Raw genomic sequence first — 24818 nt, forward strand, 5'->3', positions numbered from 1 at the left:
TGTGTGGGTGTGTGTCTGATCAACCATCTTCTTCCCAGCAGGATTGCTTCACCCTATTCCAGGTATTTCCAAAGATATATTAAATGATATGAAGAATGGAAAAATACAAGGGGCAAAAAATTGCTGAACTAGAATGGTACTCAGTAGAGAACCTCCAGTTTCCTTAAATTCAATCAAGCTGCATGAAATTTCCCACATTCATAGATATCAGATCCTAAATGTACCTGATTCTTTCCATCAAGATTCATGAATTATTCCATGGGAAAATGGTAAAAAATGTTCAAAACAAAAAAACCTGACTTTCTCATAATGTTAAAGAGAGTGATAAAAATCCCTGATCTGGATCCACACCTAAATGTTATGGGTTCCTCCGTGTCCATAGAGTTGTTTATGTGCAATCTTGCTTTCAAACAAACAAACCAACAAACAAATGGACAGGGGTGGAAACATAACCTCCATGTTGGACCTAAAGATGATTATATTGCTTACAAGCATTTGAGCACATGTATTTTTGTTGAATCACCTTCCTGTGAAAACCATCCACTCACTATAGAGCGATAACCCTTTACAAGCTCTGATCCTTACTTTTGCATGAAAAAAAAAAAGGTTCAATATTGCCGTGTCTGTGTAGAGGCCTCAACATGTGAGAGAGGAGGGTCTCCGCCAGCTGACGTCCTCCCACCTCTAACCACTTCCTCCTGTTAAATGACAGCGTCTGTTTACAATGACTGTGCAAAAACAATCCAGACAACCCGACGTGTTTGCTGTCACACGAGCAGTTTGTCCATAAAGCTTCAGTAATCCTATGGTGATAGGTGTGACACTGTGTTTTACCTTTCCAGGTTCAATCTCCATATAAATGTTGGCCAGGAACTCAACCCCCACTGCGACACTTCAAATGTATAGACCAGGGGCGGGTCCAGGGGGAGGCCAGGGGGGGCACAGGGCCCAGCTTAAATCTGATTGGCCCCTGAAGTGCCCTTGTCCTGTCAGTTGTATTTTTTTAAATACACTAGTCACTCACTAACAATACTGACAATAAATAATGAAGAACTTAAAATGTATTTTAAGTTCTTATTAAAAAGACATATATTAATATTATTCTTATTAAGAAGACATTGTGTTTGAACAAGGAACAATTTTCAAATTGTATTCAATGACATGTGGCTTTGATCACAGCTATAAAGCTATAACTAAACAAACAATGACTTAAATGTGCAGTTTCTGAATCAGGTAATGTGTAAGGATGTTGGACATATTATCGGTAAACTGTGGCCCCTTTATGGCCCCTGATTTAGAAAAATCCTAGATCCGCCACTGGTATAGACCAAGTCAAATGGATTGGACTAATACTGTAGCTGCTGATAAAACCTTTACTGGAGTCACATGTAATTAAAAGTGTCTCAGACCAGATACATGTCAGTTCATCAGGGTGATGTTTTAAAATGCTGCTCAATTTTGTGGCATTTGCAGCCGAGCCCTGTTATTTGATCAGATCTGCCTCAAAGAGTGCGTCACTGATAAAGGTCAAATGAGGAACTAAAGGTATGAGCACTTGACTTTATCTGTCATAACAAAAGTGTATCAGAGGAAATCTCTGCTGGTCCCTCATAATGTGGACATCAGGTATTCCTTCACAACAAGAAACATCTAAATCAACGTCGTCCAACAGAAATCAAAGTTATTCTCAACATGTAACAACAGATGTGTGATTATTTCCCAAACAGGTATCAACTCCGATGACGACATCCCTTCTGTGTGATCAGCAAGTCTCTGCAAGGTATTACACATACATTACCACACACTGCACACACACACACACTGCACACACACACACACACACACACACACACACACAGTGACAGGCGACAGGGTCAAAACAAAGTATGGAGTGATCACTGAGGCATAGGTCTTCACTCTGCCTCAACCTGCAGTTTACATGTGTCTCTGATGGTGTTGTTTCTACTGTCGCTGCTTGTGTGTGTGTGTGTATGTGTGTGTGTGTGTGTATGACATTCTGCCAGTTCCACCTCAGTTCCATCCTCTCATTGCTAGGCACCTATTTAACCTCACCTTGCACACCAGCCACCCTGCTAACACAAATACACACCGGCACCAGTAAACACACACACACACACACACACACACACACACACACACACACACACACACACACACACACACACACACACACACACACACACACAGGCAGATGTCAGCAGGGTGATGATGTGAATGAGACGCAGCTCTACTGGTGTGTGTGTATGTGTGTGTAGCCACTTTAGACGTGTACAGCGACTAGTGTGTGTGTGAGACTGAGGCCTGCCCTTCTGGTTGAAGCCGAGCAGGTGGAGAGATCCACTGTGCTGGATGTTTGCCAAGAGCAGGAATATGCTAACAGATACATTTGTGCACATGCATCCACGCACACACGCGTGCACGCACTCGCGCACGCACACGCACACGCGCACACACACACACACACACAAATGCAGAAACACAAAAGCAGCCACTGAGAAATAGATTTTTTTGTAGTGATCTAGGCAGAAATAATATGCCAGTTTTGTCCTTCACATTACCACAGACTATCTCTCCTGTGCCTCATTTGCGCGGTGCTCTCCACACGCCATAAATCCTTTATTTCTCTGTTGTGCTGTTATTCTATATTTACGCGTATTTGTTATGTGACGGCTCACATCTAAACAACCTTGAAAATGCTGCGATCAAGGCTGATAACTATGGGTTGCAATTGCGCTTTGAAGACAAAACAACATTAATTAGCGGAAAAAAAATGGAAATGCAGGCATCACATGCTCGCTGCCTCCAAGTTCGTCTGGGTATACGAAGGGAGAGACAACATTTCATACATATTTCCATCTGTAATCCCTCTCTCTCTTCCTCTAATGGCTGCGCTCTGTGAGGTAGATAAACAGGAAGCTCGTCTGCATTGATACGGCATGCTTCAGTGTGTGACAGGTCATCTTTGTACTGGCGGAGTATAACCTCTCAGTTCTTGCTAAACCTTCAGGATGCACGCAGCTCCTCTCCCCTCCATCTGCTGGTCTCTATGAAGTCTGCACCCGATCACAGGAGCTTTGACTGCAGCTTCTGTCTCTACCACATTGCAGTCATACCTAACCCCTGAGCCAGATCAACAACACAGAGGGAGATATAAAAGACATGAGTGAGAATATCAACATTTTCTCCCTTTTTAAGTGTTTAAAATGTGCTTTCAGCCTCTGGGTGCAAACATTTCTGCATATTTAGCGATGAAAAACCCAGGTAGAATTGCAGTGAAATGTGTGTCTTGAAGAAAACAAAAACTGAGCCGGTGTGCATGTGTTCTCAGACTATCACAGTTCTTCTTCACAATTTAAATATTTAGCAGTTTTACAAATGATCTGAAAGTAGCCTGAAGATCAATTTTAGCCTAATGTGCTTCTAGATGTCGATTAAATTCAACTTAGTAGTCATCAGATTACATTTGTGCACACGAAAATATGATCAAGAATCAAATGCGTCAGAGTTAAATGACACTTTTACAGTAAAATGTCCAAAGCATCACTGTAACTCCAGCGATTCTACCTTCCTCAGCGCATCCGGAGGAAGATCCTTGGATTCGGGGTTTGCTGCGAGCGACACCAGAAAGTTTTAAAGGGGGAGAGATTGAAATAGATGACAATACTCTCTTCACGTGGAAAAAAAAATATCCCCAAATCAAAAGGAAATCCTCTCTCTGTTAAATAAACAATATCAGCAAAAAGAACACAAAAAGTTTGCCATTGGTTTAAAGCGCCAGATCAGTGCAGAGAGCCACTTTTAGAACAATGGAAATTCGACACGATTATTAAACAGTTTTTCTACCAAACAGACGTGGAGGCATGCATGTTGAACTAGAGGATCTCTGGGTGCAGCTCCCCTCGCAGACTGATGCATTACTTTTCATCCATCCATCTAATTATTCCCTCAGAAACCTGAAATTTGAAGATACAAAAGACCGTCCCTATCTGTCACTGAGCGCCATTGATCTTATTGAAAGAAAATGTGGGTGTAGAGGAAACCCAATATAACTCATGCCATTAAATTCCACACAGCATTATTCACATACAGAATTGACAGATTTCCGTGAGACGTTTCTTTTAATCTTCAACTGTTGTTGAAGAAAAAGGGGGAGAAATCCTACACTCCAGGCATCTCTCCCTTTTCCGTATTTGCAGTGAGGTTAACAAGAAAGGCTATTGAAGTAGGGAGAAAAAACACAAACCTACCTAACTTGTTGATTATTAACAATGGGGATGGGAAGGAGACAGATGTGTTTCTTGTGTATCAGCAGTGTTTGAATTGTCAGTCTGGAATCAGCACTGAAGCTCTTATCAAAGCAAAGTAAGCTGATCAATTCCAGATGCTCTCGCTGTCCATGCGTGTCAATCCGCAATACCATTTTTGTCAATAAATTCTCATGATATACCCAATTACCCGCAGCGTGTGCGTGCGGGTGTGTGTCATGGGACGTGTGGGTACTCTGCATGCATCTGCGTATGGTAATAGCGAGCGAGGCTCTGTGTGGATGTGTGTGGATACGAGTGTGTTCAGCAGAATCCATTAAGCCTAAGCTGGCTCCGTCTCCCTCTTCCACACATACACACCCACACACGCTTACACACCCTCGACGAATCATCCTGCGTATTCTGAGCAAAGTTACATCAACCAGTCTTATTGTTTTTGTTGCAAGTATGTGTCACACAAAGTGAGTGAAAGTAACCGAGTCCATTCATTACAGTACTTAAATTGAATTTGTGGAGAAAGTCATTTTTACTTCCAAACCACTTAAATTCATTAAGAAATATTGTACTTTTGATTGCATTTGTTTGACAGCTATGTTACCTGTTGACATGCAAACACATTGGTTTATAAAGTATGATACATGTTTATAGATTAAACTACCTAACATTATGTTTAGTATTTGGCTTTTCTCCGTGAAATCTGAGTAAATTATGTGCCGATAGTTAAAAGCTGTGGAAAAAGGCAGAAAGTGGACACTGGCCCGAGTCAAGATTACTTCGTCAAATACTTTTTTCAAGGCCTATCAAATTTTTTATCTTGTAGCACAGAAAATAAATGAGCTCTGCTTCAAAAATTGATTAAAATGAAAATACATCACTAATAGTGGTGGCTGTGCCTCAGGAGAGAGAGCACTAATCGGAGGGTTGGCGGTTGGATTCCCAGTTTGTCCGGTCCACATGACAAAATGTCCTTTGGCATGACACTGACACCACAAATTGCTCCAGATGGCTGTGCCGGCAGCGTCAGAATGAGATGCGTGACCACGTAAGTTGCTTGCTTTGCCCAGGTAGTCATCCAATCTTGTATTGTGTTATTATTATGGTAAATGGGCTGTATTTATACTGTGCTTTTCTCGTCAGTGTGAATGGGTGGACTATACTGTAAAGTGCTTTAAAGGGTCATTAAGACGAGAAAAGCACAGTATAAATACAGTCAATTTACCATAATAATAACACAATACAAGATTGGATGACTACCTGGGCAAAGCAAGCGACTTATGTGGTCTCATAACTCCCCAGGCCCCAAAACACCTATGTCATTTTTCAATGATTACAAAATTTATTCAGGGCATTTGCATTATCGTCCTAGATAACAAACATACTTTACAAAAGGTAAAAAAACCAACAGAAAAGAACATAAAATGCAGTGGGAAGTGTGTGCGCGCGTGAATGTGAACACGGCTGACTGGAGAGAGGACATTTAGACTAAAAACATGGTGGTCGTTTCAAGTCGAATTTGAATGTCGGGGCTTGCGGACACTTGGATGACACCACACGAGCAGTATGGAGCCATTTTATGGGGGGGGGGGGGTTACATTTGAAGATGTGGTCACCATTTCCTTCAATTGTATTGGATTTGGCTGCAGCGCTGTTTACACCCCTGAAGCTCCAGGAGTGGTTTGTGGACTCAAACACTTCACCCACCACCTCCATCGGCACAGCGGTGAGTAGATGACGAGTGAATTTTCATTTCTCAGGGAACTATCCCTTTAAAAACCAGATGTGCACGAGGTCAGAGGAGAAGCTGCAACCAGCATCAGGTCAAGCAAACACACACAGACATGTTCAGACCAACACTGGTGAAACTAAAACTGAACTCTAGTGGTTTCCTGGGTGAAGAATGACTCACACACTCACACACGTGATCAGATTCACACACATTTAACGGGACACAAATAAAACCCCAGTGAAATGGAGTGAGGGTGGTTTGTGCTGGAGTTTCCCTGTTGAATCTCGCGGTGTTTGCCCGGCTCCCTCCGCTCCTCTGACACCGGGCCCTCCCGGGAATGCTGCCGTGTTGACATAACTGGCACGCGGGTCAGGAGAGCCGCTGATGACGGTGGTGGAGGAGGAGGAGGAGAGATGTGAAACACGTACACATCTCCACTGGCTCCACAACACAGCCTCTGTCTCCGCTTCACGCACACACAGACACACACACACAAGAAAAAAGTTAGGAGCTCAGACTCGGCAGTGCCACGCAGGAGAGACGAGAGGCCCCCGCCGCCGCAGACACGACTTCCCCCCGGAGCGACCTTGTCGAGAAAAGCGAAAGTCAAAACAAAGACGTGCGCCATAACCCTGAGGAGGAGACGAAGAAGAAGGACCAGCTTAGCAACCAGAAGAGTCCCACACTTCCTGGTAAGAACTGACACAGCGTTACCTGACACCCAGCTTGTGAAAGTGGACCACAGCGACCGTACAGTGGTATCACCCCCCCCTCCATTTTGACTCGGTGGTGAAGCCTCACGTTGAGCCCACTGGTTGTTTGACGCTCACTTCGGGGAAAAGTTTCTGCGAAGTTCGCGCAGCTAGCTTAGCCTGTTAGCGCGCTAGTAGCACGCCGCTGCTAACTCTCGCCGCCGCAGTTCGATGCTGTCACTTCAATCTGACAAGTGTCACAGTGACATTAGCATAACAGCGTGTGTTGTAACAGCTTTACCTCCACGTAGCTTTCACCCTGAAGTGGAAAGAAGACAGTACACACTTTGTAATCATCACGCTACAGCCGTACGATGATGTTGTAGTACAGTGCTACACAAATACTACTTCATTTATAAGTTTTACTGCTAAAGACGAGGTGGCAGAATAGTAACATGTAAGTTAGCTCATGTCTGTTCTTGTGTGTGTGTGTGTGTCTTCATGTGGTTTATGGATCAAAAATGTAGCTAAAGTTCTCCTCGGTGATTTAACAGTAATCATCCACTCATCCTGCCATGTTTACTTTGGACTATAAATGTGTCAGGTCCTGTTAATAGTAAATTAAACACTGTGATATCTTCCCCTCCATGTGGACACAACAGACAGTATCAGGCTGGGTCATCATAAAGAGGGCCTGGGTCTTAACAAGTCTAGAATTCAATACTCTGACCTTTAGGCCTCGAAAAGTATTAAATATGGTAAAATACTTCATACTGGGCCTTAAAACTTTTAGGTAGGTCCTAATTATGTGAACGTTTATTTAACGCTACTTCTGTTGCATCCCGTTACCTAAATATTAGTTTTTTGTTTTGGTGACATGCATAGTTTGTTGTGTCTCCATGTGTTGTAGTTCTAGCGCAGTGATACAGCCAGTAGCTGAAATAAAACTACAAACAAGACCCTTGTTTTGTTTAATGTTGTGGGTTTATGTTTTGTTAAAGGGGGAAGTATATATTGAGAAGTTAATCAAAATGCAACAATCAACTGAATTGAGAACTTGGGGAGGTTGTAGGTAATAACTCCAATATTTTGTCATACATGTCATACTTGACATAGGTCTTGTATTTCATTCATTATGGTTTTACAAATGTCCTAAATTCAATTTGTTGAAACCCTGATAAATCAGCAGATTCAGATCTAGTTGTCCACATTTGCTGCTTGTCTACTTGATGAGCCTATTTAGGGAAAGAGAGAGGCTGATGGGTGGATTCCCTTTTTGCCCCTATATGTTATTATCTTTTAAAGGTTTCCTTTTAACCTATATTTGGCAGTCGGCAGTGACAGAAGCTGCTTTCAGACGTACACTTAACTCCGGACTTTTTCCTGAAATGTTCTGAAGGGCCTGAACACATAGGGTCAGTTGCTTTGGACATTCTCCAGAACTTCCTGCCAGCCGTCTACTAAAATATCTGGAAAATATCAGAGTGAGCAAATGGGTGTGTTGATGATGTTTCTAACGCATGATGATGCAAAACTGATAAAAACAAATGTCTCAGGATGCTGAAGAGGAGCCATACACGTAGCAGACGCTGACGAAGATGTCAAATTGAGAAAACAAGAATCCAGAACTTTTGGACATCATGTCCTGCCTCCTGGATGCTCTACCCAGGTGCCAGCCCTCACCTAAATGCTCTGGACATTTTCCTGTTGTTGTAAACACGTCTGATCGAAATATGTGAAAGGCAAATCCCTGAAAATATCTGGACCCAATTTTCCAGACATTTTCCGGACTTCTTGTCTAAAAAATACTGGTAGACAGGAAACAACAGAGAAGAGGAGAGAATGAGAAGGCAATGATTTGCTGCACTGGTCCCCAGCCAGTATCAAAACATGTTTAACTTTATGTTGCATCTGCATCCAATGAACTCACTCACATACCACAAAAGTAGGACACGACGAGCATTTTATGGATGTTCACAGATGGAGAGCAGATACTTCAATTACAGCAGTACTCATATCCATGCTGTCTCTGCGTGGACAAAACTTTATTGGTGACTTAACCTTAGTGTCTCCTCAGCTGTACGACACTAAAATTATATTAGAGACCTGTTGTGGAGTATGAATGGTTGAATAAAAATTTGATAACTTAATACAGACCTGATAGTAAAAGTAGGTTATTTTAAATTGTAATTTAATCTGATTTAACAACAGTGGTTGAGGTGTTGAGTTCAAACCAGTGCAGAACTTCAGGGGTAGTTGGCGTAAATAGTTTAATGAACTATAAATATGTTGAATAAATACATAATTTATTTAGTCATATGCATGGCGAATTAAAATAAAATAATTGTAAAGGAAATTATTATGAAATAATAAATGCTTGGTATTTATCATTTCAGTTCTAATTGTCATTGATGTGGCAATATACAGTGTTATTAGACTAAAATCCAAGCAACCATATTCTAAAACATGCTCTTTTATGAAAATTTGAACACAAGGACAACTGTGTGTTTCTTCTAAACCCTAAGGCTGTGTTTTCCAATACTTAGCACCAGACAAACATTTCTTAGCCATTAGTTTTCAGCAGAAATTGTGTCAGTATATTTTTCTAAACCATAAAGTTTATATGTGTATTGTATCTCTGGGAAAAAAGAGAGACTTGGCCCAAGCACTGCTCCCAGCTGTCTGTTTTACACCGTTAAATCCCAATAAGAGTTATAGCCTGGAGGACAGGGTTTATTTGGAAGAGAAATACCAGTAGAAATGGTTTATTTGAATGAAAAATAAATCTACAAGTCTTCTTTAGAGGAGGAGGTTTTTCTTGTGTGACTTTTTTTGAAAAAGTCTTGTATTGAATATTAATAATCACAATAAATCTTAAATGATGATTATAATAATAATATAAGAGCCTCAACAAACAATGAAGAAAATGAAGTGAGAGCTGAACCATACAGGTATTTAGGCATCGCCACGCTTCTCTGGCCTGAACATTTCAAGAGGTCACACAAAGGTTTAAAACAGTATCTCATACCATGTTGCTGTCGCTGCCTATCACAGCCAAATAACTCAGGCGTCATACTATCACATTTGGCTACACTGCACAGAGATGATTCAGACGAGAGTTAGTTGGAACTGACATACCTTGTTGACCCAATTATTACTCACTTCTCTGTTGCCACATTCGATGATCGTCAAAGACAACAGGCTTGAATGTGCCAGTGTCATCAGGTGATGGAGATGAACACCGGCTGGCTCTGTGAAGTTGACTATCAAGGAATGTGTCATGAACCGGATGATCAGCAAATCTCTGCCAAATGTTCGTGTCAGTCTGCGTGATGAGGGATTTCTGCCAGTATACCCTGCTTTGAACCTCAGCTGATGAGAGGTGGATTACTTTTGACAGCTTTTGGCAAAACTTAATGATTTTGATTTCCCGCTGCAGTGTTTGCATTTAATAAAACTAGAGAGAGATAATAGCAGCAGCGTTCAGTAGTGTTTAGTCCGACTGAAAATAGAAGCACAGAAAGAGATCTTTTGTCATCAGACTTAATTGGGGCTGTGCAATGTGACAATGTATATCGTGCTACAATTAAAAAACATATCGTCTTTTGTATTTAGCTAATGCTTATTTCACTTAAACCCACACTTTTTTGGCAATATCATTTTGTTAATTTGGATGACTTGCGGACACATTAGGACAGAGAATTTGCATGAAAGCAACTTAAAGAAAGTGACCGTGACACAGAACAGAGTAAGTGACAAAAAGGAGAAGGACTCTAACCAGCTGAGTCAATGCGGAGCTCATACCTAAAAAAAAGGAGCCACTTCTCTCGCATATGTGAAAAGTCTAAAGTCTGACATGAATCAGAAAAGTGTAGTTTGCAAATTATTCCACAGAGTGGTCCCCACAACCACCTACGCAAGAAACGTGTCAAATTACAGATGAGAGCCACAAATGTAAAGTCAAGTGCTTAAAACAAATCCCAGACGATTTATATCCCCGCAAAGGCATGATCCCAATTTACACAGAAAAAAATTAATTCAATTTGACAGAAAATGTGCTATTTGCTTCTATTGTTATAACAGATCTTGGTCATCTCACTTGACTTTTTTTTCTGTCTGTATTTTACTTGTTTGCCTTCTTGAAAGCACAGATAAAAAGTATATCTCTCTCTCGGTAATTTATCCTGGTCTCAGATACATAAATATTGGCCGAGGCCATTCAGTACATATCTTCTCAGTTGGTGCACTTTTAATGGCTTTCTACTACTAAGACATTCGCAGAGAGAGAAACTAAAATGCTACTCATTGGTGTGGAGATATCTAGTGCACCCACAGAAGTGATTTAGCGCAGTGGAATTTACCAAATCGCTCTATCCTGTGAGAGTTTCCTGTTTTAGCCCTGGAGCTGGCCCTTCCACTGGATTAAAGATCAGATGAGACATTTGTCATCTGACCACTCTAACAGTCATCTTGCCTTTGGGTTTTCGCAAAGAACAAAAAAATAAAGCTCGCCTCTTTTTCTTTCACAAAGCATATTTAAAGGAAGATGCTTCCTTAGGCAACTTTTGAGCTACATTAAACACTGTCTTTTGCATGATGTCAAAGACCTTGGCCAAGCCTTGTACAGAAACGATGCTGGCAAAGGTAGCAGATCACTGCTTAGGATATGGGCTACTTTGGTGTTGGGCTTTGCAATTATCTGTTAGATTATCAGATGATAAAAAGCAAGAAAATTCAAAAAAGAAACAGCGAACTAGATGCCTTTCCCAGAAGAATTAAGCATCGTCTATCCTTTCCAGGCTCAGTTTGGTTAGGGTTTAGAGTAAGGTCTTTGGCAATGAGAGTGGGCTGTCTGAGCTGCTTTTTACACTCCCCTCAAACAGCCAGCCTGTCAATATTTTTCATATCCATCTCCTTTCTATCTTATGAAGGGTCACTGATGTTTCAAACATTCAAATATCCTTGGAGGATGCCTTGCGGCTCCCCACGTCACGTGAAAGTTCTCAGTTTCACTGTGGCGTCGATGCCTTTTCTCATTGGGCTCTATATTGCTCTGGGGGGAAACACACTACAAAGACATGCAAACACAAAAATTACTGACCTAGGACCCTGCTTAAAGTTTATGAAATGCTGTCAGTGCCCCTTGGTCAGCTTATGTCATGACCACACAATATCAATGGTTTATTTCCCCGCAAAAGGGTGTCTGAAAAAAAGATTTTATTCATTCTTTTTTTTTTTTTCACAGTTATTGTCTTTGCTTTGACTCTGAAATCCTGCTCTATAAAAAAAAACAAGTCTCTTTATGTGTAATTGAGTTATGAACCTATTAAAATAATGGATTAATTTAAGAAATAACATTAAAGCGTTTTTCCACTCGCATTAAATAGCCTTTTAAGCAGAAATAATGTTTAAACAAAGATGAAAAAAAATAGCTTCATTACGCCTGCCTTTTTCCACTGCGTACTGGAAAGGTTAAAACCAGGTCTACTCGGAAACACTGTTGTAAATCCGCACAGAAAATGAGTAGATATTTCATTAATTTTTATGTATTGACATAAATAGTTTGCAGCTTTCTGTTTTCATTGTTTGGAGCTGCTGACTTGACGGAGTAGTTGTGTCATATAGCTGTTATTAGTATGTGTTTAAGTACACAGACTCTTCTAATTTTAGACTGTAATGAGTGAGTTTGTATTCAAAGTCAGGCTTCATAAAGAGTCTCTTAGTTTGGCTGTTTGTGGACTACCTGTATATTTATTATACAGTAGAGACTGTGTATCTCTACCTATAGAACCGTGCGAACTTTGCCTTTGGGTTGCATGTTGAAAAATAAGCTGCAGTTTGTTGCCATCTAAACCAGGGGTGAGGAACATTATTATGTGTAGGGCAATTTAGATTTGATAACATCCTTTATTATAATATAAACTAATTCATGGATATTTCTTCTTCTCTTTGTTGTCTCTCTTTGTTTGTTGATTGTAACAATTGCTTGTGATTTTCTTTTTGTTATTACTTTGTGATTTGTATCTGAAAGGTACTATACAAATAAACTTGTTTACTTTACTTACTTAAACACACGTATGTAACTGCTGGAACTGCTTCTCTTTAGCGAGGTGTCTGATGTCAGATGGTAGTGAGGATGATAATGCTGCATTTTAGCCTAATCAACTTGCTCAAACAAATCTTCAACTTTGGTAGTTCCATGCTTGGCAAAGACAGTTATTTCTCCCTCGTAACATAGCATTGTCTCTGTAAGAACTTGGTGGTCGAGTGAAAGCTTGTTTGGCACCATAACTCCACCGAAGATCCCTGATTCCATTCAAGCTCATTTTTCCTTGCAACATATCCAGTTTAGCACGTTTTTAATGAATGAAAATTAATTTAATGATGCTCAAGATTGGCCATTTTAATTAGTGGGAGCACATCACTACAAACTAGGGCCAATGGTCTGTCATTATTGTTTGTCCATTTCTTTAGGTAAGCACTACATACATACAGCCAGAAGGGACCACCCTGAAGGACATGTTGATATACAAACTGATGTTATTTCTGAGAAAAATGTATTGCCATCACAAGATATTTTTTTATTTGTTAGGATTTAGTATTTTTTTTAAATTTTTTTTTTATTAATCAATTGTTTTGTGGGCAGGGTCAAATTGTTTTGAGGGCTGTATACAACCAGGACCCCAGATGTTGTCCACATTTGATCAAAACAGATACCAAAGTCATGTTGGCATATTTTGAACTGCACTGAAAAGATGGCTCTCAAGCACTATCTTCCTTTTTTTTTTTATTGGAGATCACTCTCCAAGTGTCCCCTCTCCCTCTATCTCTTTTGATTATCCACATGCACAAATACAAATCCCTCAGGATACAAATTCACTTTCACAGAATAATTACAAGATGCTGTATGCCAGTGTAAACACCACATCAGTGACAGTGACAGTATGCATTTGTCATGAGATGAGACAAAAGCAGAATGAATTTGCACTCATGAACGGAATGAGAGAGGAATGGTTTTTTTTGTGTGTGTTGCTTGCTGACTGTGCTATGGGCGTTTGTTCCAACCTCACCACAAATGAGCGTTAATGTTTCACACGGGATTTGCTGCAGAATTGAACAAATTTGTATGAGAGCATTTTGTTTTGACAGACTGTCTGTTTTGCCCTCCCCCTTTTCACTGTGAAAAACTAGGGACAGTCTCTCTTGCAAATCTTTTTTGTTTAATATACTGGTTTTTAATCTTCTATTGACGTCACTAATTGAGCTGCAAGATCAAGTTTAGGGTTGATTAAGGCATTTTTTTTAAATCGAACTGGATCAGGTTTATGAAGCCACAAGCACTATTGTAGCACATTGTACTTTGGGTATACTAGATGTTAAAAACATCCAGTTTGCTTAGTTCATGTTACAAAGCTACTGAACTGCTAAACAGCACAAACAGCAGTTTCAATTGTATTCATATTGTCATTGTTAGGAGCTAAGCTACTGGGAGTTCAAACAACTCTCGCACATTATATAAAATACTAAATATCATGAGATATTATTTCAGAACAAGTTTGTGACAAAGGCTTTTCTACATGTTTTTCAGTGTTGCTGTCAGATATATTCTAACTTGGATTGGCTTTACTAATTTTAATATAGATTGTAATTAGTAAAAAAAAAAAGAATAGAGCAATTTTCATGAAAATTTATCTCACAAGACTAGGATCACAGAAACAAAACAACCTTAATTGTGAAATCCGTATTCTTTTCAGTCTCTTTGTTTCACGCTGCCTCGTTTGGGTGCTGATGAAATCTTTTCACCCCCTCCTCTCCTCTCTCTGCATGTGTACCCTGACTCACAGCAGTCCTCCCTGGTTTCCCTGGTCCCCTGGTCTGGCCTGGGGCTTTGAGGTTGTGGTCAAGGCCTGGGGGCATGAAGGAGGGAGCGGAGTCATAATGAGAAGGTCCCCTTAACTCCTGCTGCTGAACATGTCCTCGAGCCCCTTTGTCTCGCTCCCTTTCCACTTCCATGCCACCCATGTCTGTATGACCGCCTCGTGTATTAGACCCTTAGTTCCTCTTGCTGACTTGCCATTCTTCTCCCTACTTAGTTTTCACCACTTCTACTTGCCTCTGCCCACCCCTCAGCCTCTGTCCCCCCATTCTTGACTCTGCTCTCCACTAGTGGGGGTCCTCTCCCGGGGGCCTCCCCTCAGCCTCATTTTCCCTGCCCAGCCTGGCCCTCTGTCAATGGGAGGCAGGCAGCCTGACTCCCTAGGAGCAGCAGGAAGCTGCAGCAGCAGGGGTTAGGCCTGTATGGCGCTGCCGGCTGGCTCTGTCAGAAGTCCTGCCAAGCCAAGGATGAGAGACCTTTGCCAGTGCGGTATTGGGGCACAGAATAAAAATATTTTACAGATGTCTGAAGGCAGGCATCAGGAGTCAGCAGAGGCCTGCTCCGATATAGAGGAGAGGTGTCTTTAATGTGCAAATGATATGTGTGTTAATGTATTGGTGTGTAGTTATTTATGATGAACTAAATGTACTTAAGTAAGAATGGAGGAGGATTTGGGCTTAATAAAGGTCTCCCCAGGAGGCGAGACACTTCAGGAAGTGGGTGTGTGGTAGGAGGAGGGAAGTAGACTGGTCTGTCTCTGGATTCGCTGGAGAAGGAGTGATGGATTTTTATCGGGTTGCATTTGAGGGGGGGGGGGGAGAATCTTACGCCACTGCACTGTGAAGGCCTGGCTGGGTTCCCAACCAGTTCTGGCTAGACAGTTTAACAGTGAATATTCAACATTGCGCCACACTGCGGGGCTTGGCTGTAAACAGCAGTCAGCAAGCAGCATAGAAGCAAAAGCCTGCGTGACGCTGGGCTTTGGTTGTGAAGCCCACCTAAAAACAACGCATAAGCAGAAAGCACATCTTGAAGTTCTGATTTTAGAAAAAGGCAGATGGCATGGGCTGGTGGTGTCACACTGTAAAAAAACAAAAAACACCAGGATCCCCTGATGAAAGCGGCTCCTGCTTGCTTTGAACAGCGAGTCTGTCATGGTTGGTGTCTGCTGTGTGGCTCCAGGTCAAACTGTGATACGCAACTCCTGGAATTTGCGCTTTTTAAGTTTTTCATGTTCAAATCGTCTAAGGGGAAAAAACAGAGGGGGAAAAAACAGGAAGTCTCATTAATATTAATATTGTAATATGTGAAGGAGGCAGGGAAGACCTCTTTGGTTTAGCTGCTTTCAACCCATGTTGTGGAGCTTTTTTCTCTCTCTCTTACTCCCTTTCTTTCTTTCCCTCGATCTTTCTCTGTAATTTTGATGACTGCTGTTTTCATTTTCTGAATATTGTCAGCTCTATTCTGATATAGAAGCCTATCCTCAGTCTCTTATCTGATAGTTTTGGCTTAAATATCTCTTAAGAGGAGAGGTCTTTGCTGGAGGAAATGTGGAGAACAGCTGGCCGGTCATTTCCATATATTTTTGGAGCTGCCCGGCCATCCAGACTTACTGGCAGGGGGTAACACGGGCAATACAGCAGGTTTTTTGTGACACAGTTGACTGCCCCCTTCTCTTCAATCTATCAGGGAAATATTGCAGCGTAAAAAATATCTTCCGAAATATTATCAACCCTCTGCACTTCTGGTTATGTTAAATGTTGTCACACAAAACCTCCTGAAATCAAGGTGTGATTGATTTATCATTGATCAGGGATGCTAGACAGTGATTGGTATTCCCTTTAGACCAATGGTGATGCTTGAGTTGATATGTTCATTATTGATTAACGTGCAGATCAGTCTTTATTAATCATTTGGTGTATAACATTGTAATTCTAAGAAATGGTAATGTATGCTAACATGTAAATCGCAATTTTGCAACGTGAGGTCTTGTTTTGTTCAACTAACTCTCTTCCCAAAAATGTATGTTAAAGATGTGGCCTTTACCATGCCAGCTGCTCTCATGCATAAGAGGTCAGTGTGATTTCTTCTTAAATAGATTGTGGCCTATAATTATTTATAGAGGGAGTTTCTCATTGTTTGTGGCTGTTTCTGATGACAGAATGAAGATGTGGCGAAAGTTACTATATTAAAGGAAGGACCAGAGAGAAAATAAGAAAGGAATTGGTGTCATGATGTTTAGAATTGAGTGTGATGGATCTGTTGACAGGGTTAAGAGAGTGGTTAAGACAGCACTTGCTAGAATGAGCTATATAAAAGCGAGCGTTTACAGGGCTGTGACACTTAATCATCACATGTGTCCTGCTTTTTATTTAGCTGTGGATCTGTACAGCCCCATTTGGAGCTGATATCTAGAATTGAGGCTGATTGATGGAGTTGGTTACAGATGTTGGGTGAATGGAGGACAGAGTCCAGCCTCTGTGTGAGGGATGGTGGAACAGGTCTGACATCTCTCCTGGACTGAAAAGGGAAATCCCTGCAGGCACTGAGCAGAGGGGTACGGGAGGAGGGCGAGAATGGAGAGAGGTGCGACCCCTAAGGGGTAACGTTATTCTCTGATCGTCAGCTCCTTACACTCGCACACATACTGGGGATGCTCTGTCAGCGCGCTGGATGATGCACTCATGCAAAGAAGAATGAGCGCCTGAGGAATAAAATAAACGTTTAACTTCCCACGTGTGCATTTGTGCGTCTGCCTGTGCATCTTCTGTGCTCACATGCATATTAGTTCATTGGTTTCTGTAACAATTTGTTTCAAAATGTACATTTTCGAGACGTTCGGCATCTTGGCCGAAGTCATTCAGAGCAGTGTGAGTGAGTTAAACAGCAGAATAAGCTTCATTTCTCATTTTATCACTCCATTGCTGTGCAGAGAAAACAAATATTTCTGTCCATAGAATGTGTGAAATAGAGAAGTGGTAAGATATAGAAGATTTGTATTTTCTCGAGTACCCATTCCAAAAATGTTGACTGGCTTTTGTATGGCCGCACTATTCCTGATTTATTTTCAGTTCCAAGGTTTTCCTCAAAGGTCTTCAAGACTGAACCATATGTCTAGAAATGAACAATGCTTGCCTGTCTGCACCCCTGATAATAATCATCACACAATGTCTGTTTTTCAAATCACAAATTCAAAAGTGTAAAACGAAACCTTGAAAAGAACCCTACCTTTAGCTGCTAAAATTGGCTTTGCTTTGTAGATTAACATATGTGGTCAAGCTGAATCATCTCTGTGTGATGTGATGTAGGACGGGATAAATTAGGCTACTGGAATCAACGGACATACTCCTGTTGTTTTTGGTTACATAGATGGGAGTCATCCTATTTGGCAGAATGAAAACAACATGGGTGTATACACACACTCGTATGCAGCATCAGTATTGCGTTTGACCTCTGATTGAGTAGCAGTGCTCTGGATCTGGTTAGATGATTGTGTGTGCGTGTGTGCGGCAGCCAGCAGGGCCCACCACAGAGGCCACAGCGAGCTGAAACCGATCCAGAGCCAGACCAAAGATTGATTTTTGTGGAGCCATGCTCCCATGGGCTCACTATTTGTATGTATTCATTATATGCATTCAGTTTAAAACCATTTGCATATGTTTGTTTGTGAGTTTGTATGTGTCACATTTATGTGTGGACCACACTGTTTTGGTATCTCTTTCTTCAGTGTGCCACTGGTGAGCTCAGGTTGGTTTAGGTAGAGTCTTGATATTTCCATTACTGACCATGGAGATGCTGAGTGGTTGTGGTCCTCTTTTTCCCACCCCCCTCCCAGTCTATGAGAAGGCTTGGGCTCAGTAAAGCCCCAACACGAGTCCTTAGCCCCCACGTTAGCACTCAAGTATGTAACAAGACATGCCTGGGAAATGCTCCTCTCACGTTACTAATGATTTGGACATTTCCCGTTAGACAAACTTTGGTGATGACGCAGGGTAATAGCCTCAAACTATCCAGGGAGGGGGGAGACTGCTTAAAAGGAGTATGAGAAACTCCTGGTTTTGTGTGGAGGAAAAATAGACGATATTCACCAGATGTTTTTCAATAGTTGTTTCATAGATGAGAAAATCAAATCACAGGTCTCATTGTCTCAAACAACTCTAGGGCCCTATGTTACATTTGGTCAAAGCGACTCCAAGTGACGCAAGTATCTTTGCTAGTTTCAGGGCAACGCAGTTGTCATTTTCTCATCCAGCGCCCACATACAGAAAATGTACTTGCACCTATTTGAGCGCCCATGGTCTTAAAATGAGGTGTGGTCAGGTAAAGTTTAGGCGATCTGAAAAGAATTTCACTTTTGACCAACAGATTTGTTGCAGAAGACAGTGGTGCAGCATTTCATTGGTATTTTAGGAGCAAAATAGTCATACACGCACCTATACGAAGGCATGGGCACAACTCATGTATACTAGTTGTTACACACACAGATCTGTTTCCTCTGCAGAGGAACATTGTCTCTTTCTACCTGAAAAATCTGCAATGGTGCCTAAATGGTAAAAAGACTGCATTTATATAATGCTTTTCTACTAACGACCACTCAAAGCGCTTTACAATAGGAGTCACATTTACTCATTCATGCATATGCTGCTCCTGTATATTGATGTATCTGTATCTGTATCAAGTATTTAGATCCCATTCTCACACTGACAAACCTGCACCATTCTTGTTCGACCAATGCACTTACATTGTTAAAATGGAGTCCTGAGGTGGATCAGAATTAGTTTTGACAGTATTGTCAAAAAACCCAAGCACAGCTAGAAATGTGGAGTAGCTTTTTTATCTCCTTTACATACATACACCTAATTTCTTGTGCAAACAACAAATTACTAATTAATTCTTATCTGCAATGGTCCTTACTGTGTTCGACCAAATTATTTGCTGCTGTATCACAGGATAGTCAAGTCTCTGTTGCCGTTGGTTGTTTGCTTTTATGCAATTTTCCGTTAACATGGGCCATGTCAAGCTGCCTCCTTTGCAGCCTCATCTCCTCCTCTATAGATATTGCTAGAGGACAAAGAAGGGTAATGTAATTTCAGAGTCTGAACGCTGCTTGGAAGATGAGGCTCTCATCTGTTGACTCCTGTTAGCATGATCACGAGGTTATAGGCTTCAGAAAACACAGCCATCCTGATGAAGACCAGACTGTCAGTGCTGACAGTGCTGTGTAAAACAATCCTTTATTTAGAACAGTGCAAAAAAATAAAAGTGAACATGCCATTTCCTTATTTTATGTTTTGGTAAAACCCCTTCATTTGTCCCCATTTTATGCCTTTCTCTTTTTTTACTCTAAACACCCTGCAGCCTTGCAGACAAACAAAGTCCCTGCCCCGTGGTACAGAATGTCACATCAGATATCCTCGTTCCAGAGGTGATGAAGCTAATTTAGTGGTCAGTCAGTGACATGGCTAACAAACAAAGTCCTTATTGGTCCCCGAGCACTGGGAGCTCTGCTCTGCTGTGCAATGCTCGGTTTTGCATTGTGAAAGACCATGAGTCGTTGCTACAGGGCACTAATGCAACCTAAAGCCTGGGGATCTTCGTCATGCTGTGTTGTGCACATCTGGGTGAGGATATTGGTTTCAAATGTTTAAATGAACTGATAATGTTATTGATTATAATATATCATAATTTGTGTAGCACTTTTTTTTAAGTTACAAAGTGCTTCACAAAATATTTGAAGGCTCCACAAAATTCACATAATGGCTTAAATAACCAAACCAGGGTCCACTATACAGTGCTTTACAGCCTGAATAGTTTCATATATTAAAGGATTTTTCACCTTTTAACACCCCCTTGTCTCTGTGATGAAGCACTTCATTTAATGAAGCATTGTCATCCTAAAAGTTGAAATCCCTATAACCCTCAAACCATTTACAGTACAACCAGGAGCTGGATGTAAATCCATGATTGGAATGATCTTAATGCACTGGCATGAGGGAACTAGGGTCACAATCCTGATTTCTTTTAATAATTTTTGTAAAACGTTCTTGCATCACGTACAGCTAGATGAGCCAGCATGAGTTTAGTGTCATTGACGTTCTTTCACATGTTCAATTTATATGTTTTAACTGGGGTGTGATGTTGAGATGGCATCTTGAAGGGCTGTGAATTTAGCAAGGGTGTGCAAGTGTAGGCCAAACCCCCAGGGTCCCCTCTCCTGCACGCCTGGGGGGGTTCTCTGCTTCACACAGCCTGCTCCGTCACTCACTAAGGTTTCCGAGGGATCACACAGCTGTCTTAAATGCAGCTATGTTTTTGCATACTATAGCCACATGATTTTGTCTTTCCCTTACACAGTCAGCAATTTGTCATTGTACCCTGTTTATTCTCAGTGACTGACAGTATGAATTGGATTCACCTCGGAAAAGGTGGGTTTTTTTAAGGAAAAAAGAGAGAGGGGTAGTGTGGTTTGCGGTCTTTTTTCTACTGTTACCATGGCTGTCTGTCACTCTTCTTTTATCATTGAAATTGGAGTTTATCTTTTACAAGCTTGAGTAGAATGTTTTTGTTTTTCAAGTGATTATTAGCATCCTCCTTGGCTGCCGTCTCCGGCTGATGAAATGAGCACATCAAACGGTGCCTCTGCACTAACGAAGCGGTGCGGGCTGGCTGGCTGGCTGGTTTCTGCCTTTTGCTGTAGGGCACCTGCTGAAGTGACGGGCTGGCAACAAAGGGCCCCTCGCCACAAGAGAGCCATCAGTGCCGAAGTGTAGTGGGCAGGACAATAGAGCAGAGAGGTGGCCCGGGCTTTTAGCCACGTGCCAGCTCGTGTCAACAAGACACAGAAGCAACAGAGCACAGAGGAGCGGGGCGGGGGGAGGTGGGGAGGACAAGTGTGAGGGAGATGGAGAGGGGCTGACACCTGCATGTGCTTGAGTTCTTTTCACAGTGGTGGACATGTTTACTATACATAGTGGCTGAGAATGTAAAATGAAAACTGAGATGGAAGCAGATACAAATGTGCAGGTGGGCGCGCACAGACACACAGATGAAGACAGAGGAGGGTCCAGTGTAGTTAATGGGTTTACTGGTTCATGAAAGGCCAGATGATAGTGCAGATGTTTTATAGAAGCTGCAGTAGGTGAAATGTACACACACCAGAGCGGAGCATTGTGCTACTTAATTAGGATTGTTGGGGAATAAATCAATTTAGGCCGCACATGAAGCCCAGGCTATTTGTGCTGTGCTATTTACTTCTGGAGTGAAATAATCATTAGCCTATAAAAATTGGAAAGTGAAAAATGTAAAGGAGGGCTATAAATAGTTGGGAAGCAGCATTATGGATCACTGGCCTTGTGTTGTCCCAGCGGACCTGAGTGGTTTTTCTTTGTTTTAATTTCCTTTTATTTTTTATCATTTTGCTGTGCTCTCTTCACAAGGGAGAGGGTGAAGTTATCACACAGACTCACAGACACATAAACACGTAATGCACGACACATCATAGATTACATGTTTTTAAATTGTTTTTCCTGTCCCTTCCCTTTACAAACTCTTCATGGCAAACTTGATTCACAAGCACATCTGTGCACGAGTTTTGCCCCCTGATCATTTAGGACTTGAATCATCAGTCAGTCCGACCCCCTTAGTCGACTGAAATTCTTCAAGTTCTGAATGCTCCTAGCTTTCATGCTGCGGTGTCCTGTTGTGCTGTCTGCTTGGTGAAGATGTGACAGGTACAGGCAGCTGCAGTAATCAGTGAATGGATGAAAATGCATTAAAAAACCAACAATATCCATCCATCCATGATCTATACCACTTATCCTTTAAGGTCACCAGGGGTCCTGGAACCAATTCCAGCTGACATTGAGTGAGAGGTGGGGTGCACCCTGGACTGTCAAAAATATGTAATGATTTATAATTGTCAGTTTATTTTTCAACACAGATATTAAATAACCAAATGTAAGGGATTCATATGGATTTTGTTTTGCTTATTTTCGACCAAGAGTCACATTCAGCCATTTGAACACACTGTCACAAAGTGCTTCTGTATGACTGCAGACTGGAGGGGCGGGGGATAGAACCACCAACCTCCTGATTAATGTTCGACTTGCTCTATCTCCTGAGCCGGAGCTGCTCCTAATTTCTCTTTTTACGTTGTAAAATACAACACTAGCATCATAATTTGGAATATTGTTGCCTGTGTTCGCCTAGAAAAAAATCCAGTTTTGGTCAGACTATAGTTGGAAGAGCCTGAAAAGCCACACTGGGTTTGATCAGATACATTTATTTGTACATTACACTCATTAACTAGACATTCACATACTATATGCAATCTGAAGAGACCTGGTCATTAATCGAGCCATGTTCTGCTTGTTGAATAATGAATCCTGTTTGATGTCCCTGTTGTTGTTTGGATCCTCTGTCTGACTGTTTGAGATTCTGTAATATTCTCATAGTGAGCTGCTCCCTGATTAACTGAAGGCTTTTATAGTCACATTTGGGGAAACTGAAAAGTCCAAATGCTTCGACTCTGTCGTGTTTTTGGCTGCCTCCGCAAAGCACATTTTCAAAGCCTTCTCCTTTATCTTCATGTTGTGTTTTTTTTTTGTTCCCTTTTAGATTGAGAGACAATAGTTTCCTCTCCTCATTTTCTATTCCATCAAGTCTTGGACCGTCTTACTCAAAGTCCTCAAAGACTGGCGCACATGCTGAGGTGTAATTGCTACCCTCTCACTCCGTGACTCTCTCTCGGTTCTCGGTCCAACGAACACGAGTGCTCGCACATTTGAGCTAATGATTTTGAATAGTGATTAAAATGAATTGGAGAGCGGGCTGCGTCTGTAGTATCTGGACCCCTCCATCATTAGTGGCTCTCTCTTTCTCTCTTCCTCTCTTTCCGTTTCTGTGTCATCAGTGTTAGTCAAGCAGGGGTTTCAGACGAGGCCTGGGGTGGGCTTTCATGAGCAGAGACTCAAAGATTTCTGCACTTCTTGTAATCATGGACAGCACTCTTATAGCACTTTCACTGTCATCTTCTGGCGTCTCAAAGGTGTCTTTGATTCCCTCACATCCTACACCCGGGCCGGATAGTGTCGCATTATATTTTTCCGCTCTCCATTTTAAATACCCCCGCAAACCCCTCTCGTCAACCCCTTTTCCTGCCCCTCTCTCCTTTCTCTCCTCCTTAGACCCAAGTTCATCAGTCTATTTTCATATTTATCGTCCTCAATCGAGAGCTGATTTTGCACTCTTCTATTTGGGACCGCTTAATTCCAGGACCCTTCCCCTTCACTTCCCCATTCACCCCCCCCCACCCCCCTCCCACTTTGCTTGATCCACCTTTTTTTTCATAATCGGCTCCCGCTCTTTGTTTTTCCTCTTCTCCTGTTCTAAATGAATAATGCAGTAGGGAGGAAATGGGGATTAAAGAGGCGCTAAAGCCAGTGCCAACTTCTGTGGTGCGCGGCTTCACACCGTCTCTCACACGACCAGGAGCACATCAGGGCTAACAAGCTTCTTTTTTCTCTCTCCTGGCGTTTTTCTCGGCTCTGCATCTGTCTCACTCTGTCCTACCTCATCCCTGCTGTGCCCTACTCCCACTCAGTTTTGCCACAGATGATTGAAGATATGCTCTTTCATATCAAAGTTGGACGCCTTGTTGTCCACTGTGTCTGCGAAAAGCCAACTTGTACATACTTTTCCAGAATGTCTTTTTGAGGCTCAGCAAAGCTCATCATCGTAGTGTTTTGAGAAATAATAAGTTGAAAAATTCAGTACAATAATAAGATGTAAGATGTATTATAATAAATAATCCACTAATAAATGAACACAGGTTGAACCTGCTTTTCTTAGTGTATAGACCATGCAAACTATGAGGTCGCATATCTCTTATGGAATCTTATAGTTTTCATTAATCCGAAAATTAATTATTCCTTTAAAAAAATCTTTGTCAGCATCCTCTACATATATGGCACTTCTTTTTCTTCCCAAGATTATTTTTCCAGGTTCACATCCTTCTGAATTTCCTGTTGTATTCTCACACGGTCTCACTCAGATATTTTCCAAACTTTTTACAAGGGAGCCGGAAAATGTCTGGTGCAACTGTCTCAGACATTTGCCTTCTCCCATACATCAGAGTGCCTGTCTGAAAGCAGATTTTATGTTGAGTAGAAGACAAAAGGTTTTGCACAATACAGTGGTTAATTGATCCGGTGTCACAGGCAAATACAAAAACACAGATT

General features: G+C 41.6%; 1 protein-coding gene across 5 annotated transcripts in view; it reads left to right on the forward strand.

Annotated features, from left to right (window-relative positions):
• nek7 (NIMA-related kinase 7) overlaps positions 1–24818 on the forward strand; it is a 66828-nt gene that overhangs the window by 1121 nt on the left and 40889 nt on the right. Inside the window, exons 2-3 of one of the 5 annotated variants that reach the window (XM_034582379.1) lie at positions 3602–3610; positions 6648–6704. The gene's annotated coding sequence lies outside the window, so the exon portion shown is untranslated. Of the gene's footprint in view, positions 1–3601; positions 3611–6395; positions 6705–24818 lie in introns of those variants that run through there. The other 4 variants (XM_034582380.1, XM_034582378.1, XM_034582376.1 and 1 more) reach the window with 4 other exon arrangements.

The sequence above is a fragment of the Hippoglossus hippoglossus genome, chromosome 4 (assembly GCF_009819705.1).
Source record: "Hippoglossus hippoglossus isolate fHipHip1 chromosome 4, fHipHip1.pri, whole genome shotgun sequence".
NCBI lineage: Eukaryota > Metazoa > Chordata > Actinopteri > Pleuronectiformes > Pleuronectidae > Hippoglossus > Hippoglossus hippoglossus.